This window comes from Oncorhynchus masou, chromosome 27 (genome assembly GCF_036934945.1).
Source record: "Oncorhynchus masou masou isolate Uvic2021 chromosome 27, UVic_Omas_1.1, whole genome shotgun sequence".
Lineage (NCBI taxonomy): Eukaryota > Metazoa > Chordata > Actinopteri > Salmoniformes > Salmonidae > Oncorhynchus > Oncorhynchus masou.
In genome coordinates, this window is record NC_088238.1 from 35,044,648 (window position 1) to 35,063,861 (window position 19,214).

A 19,214-nucleotide genomic window follows, 5' to 3' on the forward strand; every position below is an offset into this window, starting at 1 on the left:
AATAATCTGTCTGTAAACAATTGTTGGAAAACTTAATTTTGTCGTGCACAAAGTAGATGTCCTAACCGACAAACTATAGTTTGTTAAGGAGTTCCATCTTCTGAATTAACTCTTCGGCAGTTGTCAGTATTCTCGTTCTAGACTTTCTAGCTGCAGACTAGTAATTATACGTCGAAGGTTTGCTCTTATTCTGTTTTGATCGATATTCTCAGAGTTTAACCATTTCCAGCCATGTAACCAATGCTTTCAACATGTCATGTCAGCTGCATGTTTTCTAGTCTGGGTGCGAATTACTTTAGGAGGCGGTTTTATCCTCTTTTGAAAAACAGGTGGTTCTGTGACGCCTAATAATGTCTGGGCTCACACGGGTGTTTCCACTGACTAGTTAACCTATATATGAACATCCATACTCTCATTTAGAAGGTTAATATAACATTACATCTTTTCACAAATAGTTTCATGTTTAATCACATATGTTTCACAATATTTAGATGTAAACCTGACAGCTGGGAAAGATACACTTGAATAAATACCGTTGTGTGTTTCCTGGCCTTCATGAGATCACCAAATTAATCACACTGTTAAAAAGTGTCCACGGTACATTCCCACATTCTCAAAAGTGGAAATATCATTTAATTCTCCCATTTTGTGGATTTGGGAGTTTGGCCAAGTCTCTCTTTGTTCTGGTAGACTCTCTCAATAGTGCATTGCAGTTACTACCAGGTATTTATGACCTGTTGTAAAGTCATACAACTGTAGAGAGAGAGGGGTGTCATGGTCCTCCCCCCAGGGCACGTCATGACATAGTTCTGTCCTTGAGCTGTTCTTGTCTATACATTTTCTTTATTATGTCATGTTTCATGTATATTGTGGACCCCAGGAAGAGTAGCTGCTGCTTTTGCAACTACTAATGAGGATCCTAATAAAATACCAACACCAAAAGAGCTGTGCCGCAACTCTCCCCATCCAACCTGACAGAGCTTGAGAGGATCTGCAGAGAAGAATGCGAGAAACTCCCTAAATACAGGTGTGACAAGCTTGTAGCATCATACTCAAGAAGATGCAAGGCTATAATCGCTGCCAAAGGTGCATCAACAAAGTACTGAGTAAAGGGTCGGAATACTAATGTAAATGTGATATTTCAGTTTTTACATTTTAATACATTTGCAAACATTTCTGAAAACCTGTTTTTGCTTTGTCAATATGGGGTGTTGTGTGTAGATTGAAGAGGGGAACAAAATAATTTAATCAATTTTATTACAATAAAGCTATTTTGGTATTGGTATTATATTAGGATCCCCATTAGCTGTTGCAAAAGCAGCAGCTGCTCTTCCTGGAGTCCACACAAAACACGAAACATGACGTAAGAAAATGTGGAAAATGTCAAGGGGTATGAATACTTTCCGAATGCACTGTATTCTTTTGTAAATATATTCTGTTAATAGTTCACCAAAATTAATTTCAACATACTGGCCACCTCCTCGTCTTCTTTCTTGGATTACCTGCCATTTACCTGGGGGCGGCAGGTAGCCTAGTGGTTAGAGCGCTGATCGAATCCCCTAGCTGACAAGGTATAAATCTGTCATTCTGCCCCTGAACAAGGAGGTTAACCCACTGTTCCCCGATAGGCCTAGCCTGACACAGGCTAGTCCACAACACGCCCACATCAGTCTATACCAGCCCAGCATGGGCTTTCCCACAGCTAGCGGACTGAACTCCACTCCATGGTGAAGGAAGCTCAGACTACATTTAGTTGCCCAACAAAAAAACATTTGAATTATGAAACGCCCACCTCGTACCTATTATTATCCTCTGTAGTTGCATGCCACTGTTTGCTCTAATCCATACTTTTTTTATAAACATTAATCAAATGCAACCACCGACTGTTTGCTCATTGCTGTTCTGGTAATTCAATGTTTACAGCTAGCAGCTAGGGTTGGGCCGATTCCATATTAATTCAGTCAATTTAGGAAATAAACTTAAAAAGGGAATTGGAATCTCGGTTTACTTCCTGAATTGAAATGGAATTGACCCCAACCATGCTAGCAGTAGCGTATCAGCTCTCAGTGGGACCTACAAGGGGAATTACAGTGAGTGAAGGCCTCCTACTGCCTGTGGCTTAGCCTCAGCAGGCCTTGCATGGGATCGACAGCCGAGAAAGACATTAATCTCAGATAAACTGGGAGATGATGAGGCTCCCAGATAAACACTGGAGCAGCATCTCATCTGTTTCATGCAGATGCGACAAGGATGTAGTTTGAGGCTGTAGACACGGGCAGTAATTGCATCCATGAGTGTGCATAAATTAGCTGTGGTTTTGCCACAAATCTATAGGAGAGTAGCTGGGGCTTTGAGAGTGGGATCAGTCCCCTTCAATCCCCCACTCGGAGCCTTCAGCTGAACGATGGGGGAGATGGATACAGATTGATGAGACCAGGCTAGGATGGGATAAAGCATCATTTCCATTTCATCACTGTAAATAAGCATTTGATTACAGGGAGGGGATGGAGGGATGAAATGAAAATTGCAAAGAGGAATAGAATGTTATGATAATAACAGAGATTTAATGCGATGGTCTACTGTCTTTGTGGCATGTGGTCGAATGGATATCTCTTCTGACATGACATGGCTGACTAACGCACATTTCAGACTCCAACCTCATCGCGAGTCGACCTGAATAGAAATTAAAAGTGGGCTGGCACAATTGAGAGCTTTGCTTATTGGTTACATACCCAAGGTTTAATACAACTGCTTTAAACACAGCGGACTTCCATGTTGGTTTTGGATCAAATTCAGCGATCTCTTGTTTTACTGAAACCACAATGTTTATTGCACAAAAAAATACAAAGAAAGACGATTCAAACACCTGTGCAGCGTGGAATGTCTGACATAATGAATATGTCAGCCAGTCAGCCAGACTCTTCCAGATCCGCCAGTCAGCCAGGATCTGCCAGAACCGCCAGCCAGCCAGGATCTGCCTGAGCTTCCTCTCAGTGCTGAGCTTCCTCTTAGTGCTGAGCTGCCCCTCAGTCCCGAGCTGCCCCTCAGTCCCGAGCTGCCCCTCAGTCCAGTGGGGTCCTTGGTGAGGACTACTAGGCCAAGGTAGGCAGCGAGGGTCGCCTATCTAAGGACGCGAGGAAGATGGATTAAGACTTTGTTGGGGTGGGGTCCACGTCCCGCGCCGGAGCCGCCACCGTGGACAGACGCCCACCCGGACCCTCCCCTATGGGTTTTGGTGTGCGGCCGGGAGTCCGTACCTTGGGGGGGGTTCTGTCACGCCCTGAACTTAGTATTTTGTGTTTTCTCCCGGAGTCGCCTCTTCGCTGTTGACGTTGAAACTGGTGTTTTGTTGGTACTAGTTAATGAAGCTGCCAGTTGAGGACTTGTGAGGCATCTGTGAGGCGTCAGAACAAAAATAGACGGATGAATTTCAGAAGAAAGTTCTTTGTATCTGGCCATTTTGAGCCTGTAATCGAACCCACAAATGCTGATGCTCCAGATACTCAACTAGTGTAAAGTCCAGTTGTATTGCTTCTTTAATCAGAACAACAGTTTCCAGCTGTGCTAACCATTTTAAAGGGGTTTTCTAATGATCAATTGGCATTTTAAAATGATAAACTTGGATTAGCTAACACAATGTGCCATTGGAACACAGGAGTGATGGTTGCTGATAATGGGCCTCTGTACGCCTATGTAGATATTCCGTTAAAAACCAGCCGCTTCCAGCTGCATTTGTCATTTACAACATTAACAATGTCTACAATGTATTTCTGATCAATTTGATGTTATTTTAATGGACAAAAAATGTGGTTTTCTTTCAAAAACAAGGACATTTCTGTGACCCCAAACTTTTGAACGGTAGCGTAAATAGTGAGATAATAAGAATAATCTGCACAAAACCATGGAAAATAATTGCTACATTGGACATATTTCACCAAATAGTTAATCTTCTTACATAAACTACTGTAACTAGTCACAATAAGAGCACGCACCAATTACCACCATTAGGCCTACAAAACATCAGCTTTGACAATAGTTCCTTGTAAACAACAAAAATGAACAGCTTTTTCTTTTACACACAACAGTGACTTTAAAGGTCAATACATTACCTCAACATTTCCCCATCTTGTTTATTTTAAACCAGCAATAAACTAACATTTACCCCATTTTGAAGCATTTCTGTTCGCTTTGGGATTGTCGGGCTCACATCCTCCCTTTTTTCAGTCTAACTCTTTTAAGATAAAAAAGAGCTTATAAAGATTATTCCTGGCTTGCATGCCATTATCATTAATCAGTGCATATTGACTGCTCTTTCCTTTCCCTGTTTCAATTTCAGTCCTGGGCTAATCCACAGATCTTGTCGTGAAGACACACACACACACACCTACTCAGGGCGTTAGAGCACAGCTCGAACTGAGTGTTAATATTGGCACTCTTTTTAGATTCTAGTCTTAGTCTTAGTCATTTTGACAAAAATATCATTAAGTCGTACTCACATTTTTGTCATTTGAATAATGATTTAGTGTAGTTATTGTCAAAATGACAAAAACAGTGGGACATTTTAGTCAACTAAATTCCATTTAATGTTTGTCACATTTTAGTCACATCACATTTGTATTGCCTCATTAACCTATAGTAAACATAAATCACTGACTTTCATGTGCACAAACATACATATCCTTGTCCACCAACACATTTTTCTGCATAACATCATATTCTCTTTCCAAACATATTTAAGAATAAATGTAAGAATAATTTCGCCTATCTAGATATTGTACATTACATACAAAACGCGCAGAGAAAAGCACAATAACCAGATGGTGCTCCAAAGTGTTGGCAAAGTAGTATGGGTTGCAGCTCCAGATCCTACGGTCACATCATTACCATTGTTATCAACATTCCACAGACTCCACAGCAACGTTGATGTCCAAAAGGGGGCTAATGACTGTTACGTCCGGCATTGAGGAGTACACCACGTCAGTCACTGGCTTTATCAATAAGTGCATCGAGGACGTCATCCCCACAGTGACTGTACGTACATACCCCAACCAGAAGCTATGGATTACAGGCAACATTCGCAATGAGCTAAAGGGTAGAGCTGCTGCATTCAAGGTGCGGGACTCTAACCCGGAAGCTTACAAGAAATCCTGCTATGCCCTGCGACTAACCATCAAAAAGGTAAAGCGTCAATACAGGGCTAAGATTGAATCATACTACACTGGCTCCGACGCTCGTCTTATGTGGCAGGGCTTGCAAACTATTACAGACTACAAAGGCAAGCAAAGCCGCGAGCTGCCCAGTGACACAAGCCTATCGGGTGGTGCTAGAATCGGGTGGTGACCTATTCCTCAACGTAACCAAGACTAAGGAGATGATTGTGGACTACAGGAAAAGGAGGACCGAGCATGCCCCCATTCTCATCGACTGGGCTGTAGTGGAGCAGGTTGAGAGCTTCAAGTTCCTTGGTGTCCACATCAACAACAAACTAGAATGGTCCAAACACACCAAGACAGTCGTGAAGAGGGCACGACAAAGCTTAATAACCCTCAGGATACTAAAAAGATTTGGCATGGGTCCTCAAAAGATCCTCAAAAGGTTCTACAGCCGCAACATCGAGAGCATCATTGCCTGGTATGGCAATTGCTCGGCCTCTGACCGCAAGGCACTACAGAGGGTAGTGCGTACGGCCCAGTACATCACTGGGGCTAAGCTGCCTGCCATCCAGGACCTCTACACCAGGCGGTATCAGAGGAAGGCCCTAAAAAGTGTCAAAGACCCCACCCACCACAGTCATAGAATGTTCTCTCTACTATTGCATGGCAAGCGGTACCGGAGTGCCAAGTCTAGGACAAAAAGGCTTCTCAACAGTTTTTACCCCCAAGCCATAAGACTTCTGAACAGGTAATCCTGACTACCCTGACTATTTGCATTGTGTGCCCCCCCAACCACCCAACCCCTATTTTTACGCTGTGGTACGCTGTGGTACTCTCTGTTTATCATATATGCATAGTCACTTTAACTATACATTCATGTACATACTACCTCAATTGGGACGACCAACCAGTGCTCCGTCATATTGGCTAACCGGGCTATCTGCATTATGTCCCGCCACCATAATTTGCAAATAAATTCATAAAAAATCCTACAATGTGATTTTCTGGATTTTTTTCTCATTTTGTCTGTCATAGTTGAAGTGTACCTATGATGAAAATTACAGGCTTCTCTCATCTTTTTCAGTGGGAGAACTTGCACAATTGGTGGCTGACTAAATACTTTTTTGCCCCACTGTATATATAAATAGAAGATTAAATCAAGAATACTTTAATGGGTGACAATATTAGCCTATCACTTGTGAATGATGCATTATCACTTGTGAATGATGCCCAGCTTAAGGCATGCATAATCGTATTTGTGGTCACTTTTTACAATGGTGTTTTCCTCCGAATGGAGCACTCGGCTAATAGTCTACTGCTGTGTGCACATTGCTGCGCTTATGATGTGAAGAACTAGTCTTATAGTTTAAAAACCTTTCAGGCTAAACATTCTCAACTGTTGCATCAGGCTCATTGCTTAAAACAGTATTTTTATGCTAGTGGTTGTATTAATTTGGCATCTATCGCATTCCACAACTGTCCCAGACTATGTTTGGAATATTTATTTCTCCCACATAATAGAATAGGTCGAATTTTGTATTATGGGGGATAGTAGATTGACATAGGCTAATGCATTAGCTGTTTGTTAGGCCTACTCATCTTGTTGGCTGATGAAAAGTAAATAAAGGACAGTTCTTCCAATACCTTCAATATGCACCTCGGAATTGGATAAGGACACGCGCTGTTGCATCCCCGATGTGGCTTCCACACATCCTAGCTTCCACACATAGCCTACAAGCCACTGATGCAGACCTTTGGGACATCTACACTTTAAGAAGTCTAATAAATCCATGTAATATAGCCTACACCTTCGCAATAAAACCATTATGTATTCTAGACAGGTCTAAAGAAGCATGATATGAAGAAAATGTAGTCTATTTCACAAGAACAGAATAGCATAGTCTGAGGTCCTGATCTGGCTGTGCAAAATGGCTATGGGCTACAGTAGATCATTTAGCAGTCAATATTTGCTTAGAATTCCATGGCATTATTTTATTGTGTGAAGAATATAATTGAACAAAACTGAATAAAATTGAAATAATATTTTCTCCAAACGATTTGAGTGTGCACTTTCTGTGTTTAGCGGTTAACAAAGAAATAGGTATTTCTATATGCTTAATTTAGAGTTATTAATGTATGACAGCATGATCCGCTCGCACCAATATCCAGCCATTGACAAGGAATGGAAACACTGCACAGGCCAAAATCAAGAGCCTGATCAACTCTATGTGAAGGAGATGTGTCACGCTGGATGAGGCAAATGGTGGTCACACCAGACATTGACAGTTTTTTTTATCCACACCCCTACCTTTTTTCTGATGCATATTTGTATTCCCAGTGAAATCCATAGATTAGGTCCTAATGAATTCATTGATTTCCTTAAATCACCTATAACCTCAGGAAAATCTTTTAAATTGTTGCATGTTGCGTTTATTTTTTTGTTCAGTGTATAAGGGAGCAAGAGAATTTATAAATTGGCTACAATTATTAAAAGTCTTCACCAGTGTAACAAATGAGACACTAAGATATACCTTACACTCCTCCCAAACAACTTTTTTTCCAGTACTTGGGCTGTTGTTGCATTGCCTGCACTATCACAACAGCTGCTGTGTGTGTGTGTGTGTGTGTGTGTGTGTGTGTGTGTGTGTGTGTGTGTGTGTGTGTGTGTGTGTGTGTGTGTGTGTGTGTGTGTGTGTGTGTGTGTGTGTGTGTGTGTGTGTGTGTGTGTGTGTGTGTGTGTGTGTGTGTGTGTGGGGAGGGGGTGGTAATTGGTAGGTAATTTATGTAAATTCGATGCATTGTGTTTTCATTCAAAACCGTTTGGGAGGCGTTTGTGTTTGATGGTGCTTTGATCAGGTCGGATCAGTAGAACAATAAAAATGGGTTGTTCAAACATCGGTTATATTTGAAATTCTATGTGCATCAATATACTTTCAGTATATTGATGAAATTTGAAAAATATGAGAAATCTAATTGTGACTGTCAAACCATAATTCTCCTAAAATAGCATAAAGAATGAATCCTGATTTTGTTCAATATTGCCTACTCACATGTTGACAGACACACACCCTACCTACATTTGTTCAGACAGAACATTTGAATTTGACACTTGTGTGTCTCTTAAATTATTACCATTCTAAACAGATACTTCTCCAACTGCATGTCTGGAAATGACTCTCTGCAGAGTTCCCTTTGCAATTTAAACATGTTTGTACCCATCCTCCTTTCAGGTCTTCAACACATCAGATGATTTCAGGTTTGTATAAATGTTTGCATATGTATTGAAAATGTGATCAGACGCAATTGCAGCACGTTAGCTAATCAGACAGGTAGCCGGGGTTTGGCTGTAATTTTCTTTAAAAGCCCTGTGTTTTTATGGTGTTGAGGGCTGGGAGTTGAGTGGAGAATGTCTCGCCATGGGGGATCGGGCCTCTATGCAAGTTGCCATGTCTTGTCTGTTTGGGCGTTTGCTGTGATCGCACTGGACCATTGTCTGTGGAACGAGAAGTCGTACTAGTGGATTTGAGTGAGGAAGTGGCTGGCTGCGCTGATGATGAGCTGGGGTTGTGGAGGTGTGTAGTGATCTGAGAGCAGGGGACCAAGAGAGGCATTGGTACATCGCACATCTTGGCGCTTTAACTCTGCGATGTAAAGGTGTGTTCCTTTTACACTACTTTCTCTCACTGGGCTGTTTTGCCACGCCACTAAAATACACTTTTGTCAGCAGGTTCCCCTCTCTATTTTGTCCCATAGCAGTCCGTTACAGGGGTTGGCAGAGTAGAGCAGGGCCAAGGGTGAGTTCCGTATTGTGTGCAGCACCAGTGTGAGATTGTAGTGCCTGGACCCACTCACTGTCACAGTCATACGCTAGACCTAGTTTTGTCCCATGGAATAAATGTTGTGGATCTTAATGTTTTTCCTCATAATCCTGGACTATCGGACCGCCATTTTATTACGTTTGCAATTGCAACAAATAATCTGCTCAGACCCCAACCAAGGAACATCAAAAGTCGTGCTATAAATTCACAGACAACACAAAGATTCCTTGATGTCCTTCCAGATTCCCTCTGTCTACCCAAGGACGCCAGAGGACAAAAATCAGTTAACCACCTAACTGAGGAACTCAATTTAACCTTGCGCAATACCCTAGATGCAGTTGCACCCCTAAAAACTAAAAACATTTCTCATAAGAAACTAGCTCCCTGGTACACAGAAAATACCCGAGCTCTGAAGCAAGCTTCCAGAAAATTGGAACGGAAATGGCGCCACACCAAACTGGAAGTCTTCCGTCTAGCTTGGAAAGACAGTACCGTGCAGTACCGAAGAGCCCTTACTGCTGCTCGATCATCCTATTTTTCTAACTTAATTGAGGAAAATAAGAACAATCTGAAATTCCTTTTTGATACTGTCGCAAAGCTAACTAAAAAGCAGCATTCCACAAGAGAGGATGACTTTATCACTTTAGCAGTGATAAATTCATGAACTTCTTTGAGGAAAAAATTATGATTATTAGAAAGCAAATTACAGACTCCTCTTTAAATCTGCGTATTACTTCAAAGCTCAGTTGTCCTGAGTCTGCACAACTCTGGCAGGACCTAGGATCAAGAGAGACGCTCAAGTGTTTTAGTACTATATCTCTTGACACAATGATGAAAATAATCATGGCCTCTAAACCTTCAAGCTGCATACTGGACCCTATTCCAACTAAACTACTGAAAGAGCTGCTTCCTGTGCTTGGCCCTCCTATGTTGAACATAATAAACGGCTCTCTATCCACCGGATGTGTACCAAACTCACTAAAAGTGGCAGTAATAAAGCCTCTCTTGAAAAAGCCAAACCTTGACCCAGAAAATATAAAAAACTATTGGCCTATATCGAATCTTCCATTCCTCTCAATTTTAGAAAAGGCTTCAGGAAGGCAGCAACTCACTGCCTTCCTGAAGACAAACAATGTATACGAAATGCTTCAGTCTGGTTTTAGACCCCATCATAGCACTGAGACGGCACTTGTGAAGGTGGTAAATGACATTTTAATGGCATCTGACCGAGGCTCTGCATCTGTCCTCGTGCTCCTAGACCTTAGTGCTGCTTTTGATACCATCGATCACCACATTCTTGGAGAGATTGGAAACCCAAATTGGTCTACACGGACAAGTTCTGGCCTGGTTTAGATCTTATCTGTCGGAAAGATATCAGTTTGTCTCTGTGAATGGTTTGTCCTCTGACAAATCAACTGTAAATTTCGGTGTTCCTCAAGGTTCCGTTTTAGGACCACTATTGTTTTCACTATATATTTTACCTCTTGGGGATGTTATTCGAAAACATAATGTTAACTTTCACTGCTATGCGGATGACACACAGCTGTACATTTCAATGAAACATGGCGAAGCCCCAAAACTGCCCTTGCTAGAAGCATGTGGTTCAGACATAAGGAAGTGGATGGCTGCAAACTTTCTACTTTTAAACTCGGACAAAACAGACATGCTTGTTCTAGGTCCCAAGAAACAAAGAGATCTTCTGTTGAATCTGACAATTAATCTTAATGGTTGTACAGTCGTCTCAAATAAAACTGTGAAGGACCTCGGCGTTACTCTGGACCCTGATCTCTCTTATGAAGAACATATCAAGACCATTTCAAGGACAGCTTTTTTCCATCTACGTAACATTACAAAAATCAGAAACTTTCTGTCCAAAAATGATGCAGAAAAATGTATCCATGCTTTTGTCACTTCTAGGTTAGACTACTGCAATGCTCTACTTTCCGGCTACCCGGATAAAGCACTAAATAAACTTCAGTTAGTGCTAAATACGGCTGCTAGAATCCTGACTAGAACCAAAAAAATGTATCATATTACTCCAGTGCTAGCCTCCCTACACTGGCTTCCTGTCAAAGCAAGGGCTGATTTCAAGGTTTTACTGCTAACCTACAAAGCATTACATGGGCTTGCTCCTACCTATCTCTCTGATTTGGTCCTGCTACGGCTACGCATACCTACACTGCCGTACGTACGCTACGGTCACAAGACGCAGGCCTCCTAATTGTCCCTAGAATTTCTAAGCAAACAGCTGGAGGCAGGGCTTTCTCCTATAGAGCTCCATTTTTATGGAACGGTCTGCCTACCCATGTCAGAGACGCAAACTCAGTCTCAACCTTTAAGTCTTTACTGAAGATGCATCTCTTCAGGGGGTCATATGATTGAGTGTAGTCTGGCCCAGGAGTGGGAAGGTGAACGGAAAGGCTCTGGAGCAACGAACCGCCCTTGCTGTCTCTGCCTGGCCGGTTCCCCTCTTTCCACTGGGATTCTCTGCCTCTAACCCTATTACAGGGGCTGAGTCACTGGCTTACTGGGGCTCTCTCATGCCGTCCCTGGAAGGGGTGCGTCACCTGAGTGGGTTGATTCACTGATGTGGTCATCCTGTCTGGGTTGGCGCCCCCCTTTGGGTTGTGCCATGGCGGAGATCTTTGTAGGCTATACTCAGCCTTGTCTCAGGATGGTAAGTTGGTGGTTGAAGATATCCCTCTAGTGGTGTGGGGGCTGTGCTTTGGCAAAGTGGGTGGGGTTATATCCTTCCTGTTTGGACCTGTCCGGGGGTGACTCCTTGCTGTCCCCAGTCCACCTGGCCGTGCTGCTGCTCCAGTTTCAACTGTTCTGCCTTATTATTATTCGACCATGCTGGTCATTTATGAACATTTGAACATCTTGGCCATGTTCTGTTATAATCTCCACCCAGCACACAGCCAGAAGAGGACTGGCCACCCCACATAGCCTGGTTCATCTCTAGGTTTCTTCCTAGGTTTTGGCCTTTCTAGGGAGTTTTTCCTAACCACCGTGCTTCTACACCTGCATTGCTTGCTGTTTGGGGTTTTAGGCTGGGTTTCTGTACAGCACTTTGAGATATCAGCTGATGTACGAAGGGCTATATAAATAAATTTGATTTGATTTGATTTTGATTTCACCATATTGTTTGCTGTGCCTTCAATTAGAATAACTAACTTGTTGCAGGGCCATATCAAAATAATTTGCAGTGTCACTTTTGCATGCCCGATATATACCTGAGTGAGTTAGGGGGAGGGCACAATCTGGGAAATCATAGTATGCTGTGAGAGGTGGGGAAATGGGATCTGATCAATGTCAACACAGCCAACACACACCCAACACAGAAGTCAAGGGCAGGTAAGTAAACTCAGGGTAAATTTTATTTTAAATTCATGGGTTAACATTGATCAGTACTGGACATGTGTGCTGGATAACATTAAATCCTGTGTTGGGTGGAGTTAAATGAGATTCACACTAAGCTGTGACAATGTACTGGGGCGTGGTCAAATGTGTCAACATTCAGTAGAAGTGTTGTTGCAGTTTAAGTGTTTGATGGTGTTGTGACATTGTATTGATTAATGTGACGACTGCTGCTCATTGAATAATTAATGGTTTATAATTAGGTGATTAGATTAATTTGGTAATTATTAACTCATTAACCTGGGGCACCATGGGAAAGATTGGTTTTATTGAGTTTCTATTTCCCAAATTAACTCAAAGAATATCAGAATAACAATTTTACAACAGTCGCTAGTTAATAAATTTCCTCTAGTCTCATTCTGAACGTCTCATAATAATCTGTGAATCTGCACAAACCCGAGTCCAACCAATGAGTCTGTACCACACAAATTGAGTTGATTATGTATTTACTAACAAGCTAAAATGATAATATAAGATACACAAACAGTCTAGGCTATTGATTACAATTTTGTACAACAAAACAGCTCCCTAGTGTGCAAACACAATACGACATGTGTTACCCAAAATGGGGATTTCAAAAGAGAGAGAAATAGAGAGAGCACACGAGAGAAAAATACACTTGGTTTCATTTGTCAGCTATGCTTATTTTAACCCTAACCTTGCCCTAAACTGCCACTCTTATGGGTCAGAATATTATGATGTAATTACGTGTTGATGGGGTCTCTGCGTGGACCGTTTCGGCTTCTCGGATGACGCACTTCTCTGGTTACAGGATGTAACTCTCTGTTGTCCTCACGATGTCAATGTCCTTTGTCTTAGTGGTCTGTTTCCTCGCCCTTGTTCTGAAAGGGATCTTTGAGAACAGCCAGTCTTGTAGCTCAGGGCTCACAGCATAGGAATGAAAGCAGTGTAGACACACAATTCGGTGGAGAGTGGTGACCGGGTGGTCCTGCTTGACTTCACCCTCTTAGACGCAGCTACTCATCCGTAGCATAGATAGATAAAAGGTTCCTTTGTCTTCAACCTCGTGTTGCGTTTGAGTTTGTTGACTACTCAGACCTTGGCTGCAGCTCCGGTCACTTAGTCTGCTATGTTCATTCTTAACTCACATGTTTTATACCCTCAGGTCAGAAATGGGTGTTTCCACGTTTAGGGCAATTCTCTGGGCGTACAAAGTTATGAGGCAAGGTCTGGATTTTACTCAGATCCAATTTAGACAACTAACTTCACATTTCATCTTTAAAAAAACATTCTCTTTGATCTGGACATTTTCCACACAACATACAATGTATAAATATCAAGCATATACTAGGAAAACTCGTAAAGTTGCAATGTTTTCGTTAAAACGTCATCCTTTAACTTTTAATAACGTAATGCTTATGTCATGCAATAAAATGCAAATTAATTACTTAAAAATCATACAATGTGATTTTATGGATATTTGTTTTAGATTCCGTCTCACAGTTGAAGTGTACCTATGATAAAAATTACAGACCTCTACATGCTTTGTAAGTAGGAAACCATGCAAAATTGGCAGTTTATCAAATTCTTGTTCTCCCCACTGTAGGCAGGCAGACATATTTAGCTACAGCCATGTCTAACAGGAATGCTTAGGCAAATAATTTTTTTTTGTAAAACCAGATGATTAGTTTTAGAGATTTACAATAGTTAAATTGTTTTGTTTCTCCTCACTGTTAACTAATAAACTTGGCTTGTTAGCTTGCTGGATAGACAATTGTTATTTACATCTGTTTTTGAATCGATCTTGTATCATGCCTATATATTTCAAATGCATCCAAGGTCATAATCATAACTAATGTTATGTCAATTATGTTACGTAGCACGACTGGAGTTGGCTATAGATTGGCAATAGATTTCCCATTGAAAAATCTTTTATATATTTAGTCATACATATGGCTACCTGTAGTTGTTTATCCAGCTACCTAAGTTAGCAAACAACATGTTAGCAAACAAGATTTCCCAATATTTGTAACACAGTATGTTAGCCAGCAATACACAATATAGATAAACTATAGTTAGCTAGCTAAATAAAGATCCAGTCCATGAAAAAATTTGGAGCCCCCTTACACCAGTGTTGTAAAGCATTGCACATAGAATAAAAAAAAGGTATTGTTGGATATTTTCTATACTAATCAGACAGGTTTTTTACATGGCCGATACATTGGAGATAATATAAGACAAGTACTGGAAACAATAGAACACTATGCAAAATCGGGGAAACCAGGTCTGGTATTCATAGCTGACTTTTAAAGGGCTTTGATAATGTACAGCTGGAATTTATATATAAATGCCTTGAATATTTCAATTTTGGAGAATCATTTATACAATAGATTAAAGTTATGTATAGTAACCCTATGTGTAAAATAGTCAATAATGGCTGCTTCTCAGAAAGTATTAAACTGTCAACAGGAGTATAAGGTTGTCCACTATCAGCATATCTATTTATTATGTCAATTGAAAAGTTGGCTATTAAAATCAGATCCAACAATAGCAAGGAGATAGAAAAACAGGGCTTAAAAACACTGCTGATTCATGTATTCTTTTTAAATCCACAATTTGGATCCCTCCACAGCCTCAGAGGATCTAGATACTTTTTCTAACCTTTCTGGATTACAACCAAAATACACTGCTCAAAAAAATAAAGGGAACACTTAAACAACACAATGTAACTCCAAGTCAATCACACTTCTGTGAAATCAAACTGTCCACTTAGGAAGCAAAACCGATTGACATTGAATTTCACATGCTGTTGTGCAAATGGAATAGACAACAGATGGAAATTATAGGCAATTAGCAAGACACCCCCAATAAAGGAGTGGTTCTGCAGGTGGTGACCACAGACCACTTCTCAGTTCCTATGCTTCCTGGCTGATGTTTTGGTCACTTTTGAATGCTGGTGGTGTTTTCACTCTAGTGGTAGCATGAGACGGAGTCTACAATCCACACAAGTGGCTCAGGTAGTGCAGCTCATCCAGGATGGCACATCAATGTGAGCTGTGGCAAGAAGGTTTGCTGTGTCTATCAGCGTAGTGTCCAGAGCATGGAGGTGCTACCAGGAGACAGGCCAGTACATCAGGAGACGTGGAGGAGGCCGTAGGAGGGCAACAACCCAGCAGCAGGACCGCTACCTCCGCCTTTGTGCACTGCCAGAGCATTGCAAAATGACCTCCAGCAAATGTGCATGTGTCTGCTCAAACGGTTAGAAACTGACTCCATGAGGGTGGTATGAGGGCCCGACGTCCACTGGTGGGGGTTGTGCTTACAGCCCAACACCGTGCAGGACGTTTGGCATTTGCGAGAGAACACCAAGATTGGCAAATTCGCCACTGGCGCCCTGTGCTCTTCACAGATGAAAGCAGGTTCACACTGAGCACATGTGACAGACGTGACAGAGTCTGGAGACGCCGTGGAGAACGTTCTGCTGCCTGCAACATCCTCCAGCATGACCGTTTTGGTGGTGGGTCAGTCATGGTGGGGGGTAGCATTTCTTTGGGGGGGCCGCACAGCTCCATGTGTTCGCCAGAGGTAGCCTGACTGCATTAGGTACCGAGATGAGATCCTCAGACCCCTTGTGAGATCATATGCTGGTGCGGTTGGCCCTGGGTTCCTCCTAATGCAAGACAATGCTAGACCTCATGTGGCTGGAGTGTGTCAGCAGTTCCTGCAAGAGGAAGGCATTGATGCTATGGACTGGCCCGCCCGTTCCCCAGACCTGAATCCAATTGAGCACATCTGGGACATCATGTCTCGCTCCATCCACCAACGCCACGTTGCACCACAGACTGTCCAGAAGTTGGCGGATGCTTTAGTCCAGGTCTGGGAGGAGATCCCTCAGGAGACCATCCGCCACCTCATCAGGAGCATGCCCAGGCGTTGTAGGGAGGTCATACAGACACGTGGAGGCCACACACACTACTGAGCCTCATTTTGACTTGTTTTAAGGACATTACATCTAAGTTGGATCAGCCTGTAGTGTGGTTTTCCACTTTAATTTTGACTGTGACTCCAAATCCAGACCTCCATGGGTTGATAAATTTGATCAAATTCCATTGATCATTTTTGTGTGATTTCGTTGTCAGCACATTCAACTATGTAAAGAAAAAAGTATTTAATAAGAATATTTAATTCATTCAGATCTAGGATGTGTTATTTTAGTGTTCCCTTTATTTTCTTGAGCAGTGTATTAGAAATGTAACATATTACATATTGGATCCCCCCAAAAAACTTTTACATTACCGTGTAGTTTACCAATACAATAGTCTGACGGTGATGTAGACATACTCAGTATTTACATCCCTTTAGAAATAATCTCACTACAATACATTTGTAATTGAAATATAGCAAAAATAGTTGCCATCGAGCTACCATGGAAAGGAAAATACCTGTATTTGTGGAAAAATCACCTGATTAACTTTACAGTCATATTCCAGTTTACCTATTTGATAATGGGCTTGTAACTTGTTTTTTAAATTATATGAGTAAAAAATATAATATTTTATTTGAATCTGCAAGCCATACATTTTTTACGGGCTTATTTATTTATATGTGTTAGCCATGTCTGAATCCTGGCTTAGAAAGACCACCAATAACTCTGAAATCTCCATCCCGAAATACAACATTTTCAGACAAGATAGAATCGGCCAAAGGGGGCAGTGTAGCAGTCTACTGCAGAGATAGCCTGCAGAGTTCTGTCCTACTATCCAGGTGTGTACCCAAACAATTTGAACTTCTACTTTTAAAAATCCACCTCTCTAAAAACAAGTCTCTAACCTTTGCCGCCTGCTATCTTCAGAGCTCGTGCTGCTAGGTGACCTAAACTGTGACAAGCTTAACACCCCGGCCATCCTACAATCTAAGCTTGATGCCGTCAATCTCACACAAATTATCAATGAACCTACCAGGGTCAACCACAAAGCCATAAACACGGGCACCCTCATAGATATCATCCTAACCAACTTGCCCTCTAAATACACCTCTGCTGTTTTCAACCAAGATCTCAGCGATCACTGCTTCATTGCCTGCATCCGTAATGGGTCAGCGGTCAAACAACCTCCAATCATCCCTATCAAACGCACCCTGAAACACTTCAGTGAGCAGGCCTTTGTAATCGACCTGGCCCGGGTATCCCGGAAGAATATCGACCTCATCCCGTCAGTAGAGGATGCCTGTTTTTTTTAAATGCTCTCCAGACCTGACTGCCCTTAACCAACACAAAAACATCCTGTGGCGTTCAACATTAGCATTGAACAGCCCCCGGGATTTAGGGAAGCTAGAAACCAATATAGACAGGCAGTTAGAAAAGCCAAGGCTAGCTTTTTCAAGCAGAAATTTGCTTCCTGCAACACAAACTCAAAAAAGTTCTGGGACATTGTAAAGTCCATGGAGAATACGAGCACCTCCTCCCAGCTGCCCACTGCACTGAGGATAGGAAACTCTGTCACCACCGATAAATCCACTATGATTAAGAATTTCAACAAGCATTTTTCTATGGCTGGCCATGCTTTCCACCTCGCCACCCATACCCAAGTCAACAGCACTGCACCCCACACAGCAACTCGCCCAAGCCTTCCCCATTTCTCCTTCTCCCAAATTCAGTCAGCTGATGTTCTGAAAGAGCTACAAAATCTGTACCCCCACAAATCAGCCGGACTAGACAATCTGGACCCTTTTTAAAACTATTGCAACCCCTATTACTATTCTGTTCAACCTCTTTCGTGTCGTCTTAGATTCCCAAAGATTGGAAAGCAGCTGCGGTCATCCCCCCCTCTTCAAAGGGGGTGGACACTCTTGACCCAAACTGCTACAGACCTATATCTATCCTACCCTGCCTTTCTAAGGTCTTCGAAAGCCAAGTTAACAAAACAGATCACCCACCATTTCAAATCCCACCGTACCTTCTCCGCTATGTAATCTGGTTTCAGAGCTGGTCATGGGTGCACCTCAGCCACGCTCAAGGTTCTAAACGATATCTTAACCTCCATCGAGGTTAACAATACTGCGCAGCCATATTCATTGACCTGGTCAAGGCTTTCGACTGTCAATCACCACATCCTCATCGGCAGACTCAACAGCCTTCGTTTCTCAAATTATTGCCTAGGCTGGTTCACCAACTACTTCCCTGACAGAGTTCAGTGTGTCAAATCTGAGGGTCTGTTGTCCGGGCCTCTGGCAATCTCTATGGGGGTGCCACAGGGTTAAATTCTTGGGCCGACTCTCTTCTCTGTATATATCAATGATGTCACTCTTGCTGCTGGTGAGTCTCTGATCCACCTCTACGCAGACGACACCATTCTGTATACTTCTGGCCCTTCTTTTGACACTGTTAACAACCCTCCAGACGAGCTTCAATGCCATACAACTCTCCTTCCGTGGCCTCCAACTACTCTTAAATACAAGTAAAACTAAATGCATGCTCTTCAACCGATCGCTGCCTGCACCTGCCCGCCCGTCCAGCATCACTCCAGCATCACTACAAACATACCCTCGTAACACTGACCATCTTACCGATCCTCGACTTTGGCGATGTCATTTACAAAATAGCCTCCAACACCCAACTCAACATATTGGATGCAGTCTATCACAGTGCCATCCGTTTTGTCATCAAAGCCCCATATGCTACCCACCACTGCAACCTGTATGCTCTCGTTGGTTGGCCCTCGCTTCATACTCGTCGCCAAACCCACTGGCTCCAGGTCATCTACAAAACCCTGCTAGGAAACGTCCCGCCTTATCTCTGCTCGCTGGTCACCATAGCTGCACCCACCCGTAGCACTCATTCCAGCAGGTATATCTCACTTGTCAC